This window comes from Lynx canadensis, chromosome D1 (genome assembly GCF_007474595.2).
Source record: "Lynx canadensis isolate LIC74 chromosome D1, mLynCan4.pri.v2, whole genome shotgun sequence".
NCBI lineage: Eukaryota > Metazoa > Chordata > Mammalia > Carnivora > Felidae > Lynx > Lynx canadensis.
Genome location: NC_044312.2, coordinates 104,072,690 through 104,076,082, shown reverse-complemented (window position 1 = coordinate 104,076,082; position 3,393 = coordinate 104,072,690). Strand labels below are relative to the sequence as shown.

At 37.8% G+C, this 3,393-nt stretch overlaps 1 pseudogene; it reads left to right on the top strand.

Moving 5' to 3' along the window:
- The first annotated feature begins 2,476 nt into the window (after nt 1-2,476).
- On the top strand, nt 2,477-3,393 carry LOC115526431 (annotated as a pseudogene).

Genomic DNA, 3,393 nt, shown 5'->3' with positions numbered 1-3,393 from the left:
GAGTCCAATAATTCACAGAATGTTTCTCTTAATGGTATCCCATAATCCATATAGGTATTTTTTCACTTCTTTTCATACTTTTCTCTTCATTTTCCTCTGACTGGATGATTTCAAAGGACTGTCTTCTACTTAACAGATTCTTTCTTCTGCTTGAGCCAATCTTATAATGATACTCTCCATGGCATTTTTCATTTCATTCATTGTATTCTTCAACTCCAGAATTTCTGTTAGGTTCTTTTTTTTAATGATTTTTCTCTTTCCGTTAAATTTCTCATTTTGTTTGTGTATTGTTTGCCTGATCTCTTTTTGTGTTTTCTCATATAGCTCACTGAGCTTCCTTAAAGCAACTATTTTGAATTCTTATTATGCATATTACAGATCTATATTTCTTTAGGAGCAGTTACTAGAAAATTATTGTGTTTCTTTGGTGGTGTTATGTTTCCTTGCTTTTTCATGTTCCTTGAAGATTTGCATTGATGTCATTGCATTTAAAGGAGTTGTCTCCTTCAGGCTTTACCAACTGGCTTTAGGAGACAAATATCTTTTGTCAGCCCTGGTAGGGATTCTGAAGTTTTCTCAGACTTTTTCTATGCATATTCTTGCTCCACATTTCTTGTTTCCTCTTGAGACAGAACTCTTAAGATTGTATGTTTTCTCTTTATCCTTCAAAGCGAGGATGGATGCCCACAGCTGCCCTTTTGCTTCCCTCAGAGCACTCCTAAACACTCAGATTTGTGAGGCTTCTCCCAGACCCACAGCCAGGTGGTTTTCTAGGTGTTCTCACTAGCCATATGTGAGTCTGCTTGCTCTTTACTCATATTTACAGATGTTCATATTTCTTAAAATTTGTGCAACTTATTTCTATTCTGATAAGTCCAATTGATCTAAAGCCATTTTTGGTATGCTTCTGCTAATATTTTGTTAACTCTCATATACTTACATACTTAGTGATTTTTTACTTTGAGCTATTAATTTTCTTGGAATTACATCTATGAAAATACTTTGAATTCTGAAATGAAGGTGGGTTTCTCCAGAGAGCACTTTCATCTACTTCTGTCAGGTATCTAGGACAGAGCTATTCAAATTGAGGTACATGGACTGGTGCCAGTTTGCAAATGACAGCAAGATAAGATTTCCCCAGAATGTAAATCAACTACAGCATTATGCATATTGTTTCCTTCATCTATCATTTATTTCATAGCAATACTTTCAGTGAAACTGTGAATTTTTTTTTTTTAATTTTTTTTTTCAACGTTTATTTATTTTTGGGACAGAGAGAGACAGAGCATGAACGGGGGAGGGACAGAGAGAGAGGGAGACACAGAATCGGAAACAGGCTCCAGGCTCTGAGCCATCAGCCCAGAGCCCGACGCGGGGCTCGAACTCCCGGACCGCGAGATCGTGACCTGGCTGAAGTCGGACGCTTAACCGACTGCGCCACCCAGGCGCCCCGAAACTGTGAATTGATTTATAATGTGCCACAAGCTCCTTATCTCATACCTGACTTGTGACAAGTGATTTATGGACTAACTATATTGAGTTGCATTAGCCTATTGAATTGACTATATTGAGTATCTCTTTAAACTCAGTTCCCATTTGAGATTTTTCAGGTATTTCAAGTAGTGTGAAATTGGACTGCGCTAGGCATTCCAGTGTTAACTATCTTATAGTTATGAATTTCTTTGAGGAGATTAAAATAACTCTATCCTTTCTATTCAATGCCAAGTTTTAGACATACAACTTTCTTTGCATTATTGTGGGATAATGGTTGTTTGAATTTTTACTTTTGTATTAATGGTATATTCCTTTGGGTGCACCCACCTTATATGGGAATCTCTTGATCGGGTCCTCATTCCCGATCCCTGAGTCCCATGAAGCTAAAAAATATCTATGCTCATTTGTCTCAGTTTGACAAATGACTGCAGTACCGAACCAGGTTAACTGTTGTGCTACCTTGCTGTGTTCTTTTTCATTTAGTGTTTGTTTTGAATAGTATTTGCTTTTAAAGAAAACCAACTAGTTGATGCATTTGAGCAAATTTATAAAATATTTTATCCAGCATTTTTAGTTGCTAGTTTGGGCAGTTAGTCCTCCATGTATGATCTCAAGATAATGTTTAGTTTCTTTTTTGAATTCTTTCATAAGTTTCATTTGCTACACTTCCCCCTAATTCATCCATCGTCAATGGGGTATGTGTCTCTAGATACATTGTTTTTTAAATGTAGGTGAAGATCTACACTTACATGGATTTTTTTTCCAATATAGGTTAATAAAAATATTCCTAAAAAATAAAGAAGTAAAAATATGTACGGGGAGTTTCTTTTTCTTTTTTTCTTGTTATATTGTTTACAAGGCAATTACTTAAAGTGCAGGGCTGAATAGCTAAGTAACACCATGTATTTACTTTTAATAGCCTGAAGATACTGGAATAATAAGAAATTTCTTTTGTTATTTCCCTTCAGTTCTCAGAAACACCATGGCAGTGGGTGAAGGAAGAAACAGCACTACAATTACCAGGTTTATGCTATTGGGATACTCTGAATTTCCAAAACTTGAAGTCATCCTTTTTCCTAGGCATCTCCCTCGTGACAGTGTTCTGGAATGTCAACCTCATCACTCTGATCAAGATGGACTCCTACCTGCACACACCCATGTATTTCTTTATCAATAAACTTGCCTTCTTAGATATTTGTTATGTTTCCTCCACAGCTTCCAAGACGCTCTCAGATTTCTTCAAGAAGCAGAAATACATCTCCTTTGTAGGGGGCACCATGCAGTACTTCTTCTTTACCCTGAGTCTGACTGAGTGCTTTTTCTTAGTAGCTATGGCTTGTGACCGATACGCTGCCATTTGTAAGCCTCTGTTCTACACCGCCATCATATCTCCCACCCTCTGTGTGCAGATGGTTGTGAGATCGCGTGTAACTGGATTCTTTGGCTCATTTATCCAACTGTGTGCCTTATTTCAGCTTCATTTCTGTGGGCCGAATGTCATCAGCCATTTCTTTTGTGATCTTCCCCAGCTGCTGATCCTATCCTGCTCTGACACCTTTTCCTTTCAAATCGGGACCTCTGTGCTCACAGTGATCTTTGGACTCACATCTGTCTTGGTTATCATGATATTCTATGGTTATATTGCTGCCACCATTCTGAAGGCAGGTCCAAGGCCTTCAACTTCTGTGCTTCTCACCTGATAGCTGTGACTCTCTTTTATGGCTCACGCACCTTGGTCTATTTGTGCCCTACTTCTGATGATTTTCTGAGCCAAAACAAGCTGACCTCTGTCGTATACACTGTGGTGATTTAAATCTATTGATCTGAAACCTAAGGAACACGGAAATCAAAGATGCCTTAAACAGATGGGAAAAGAGAATATTTTCATGGAATTATTGA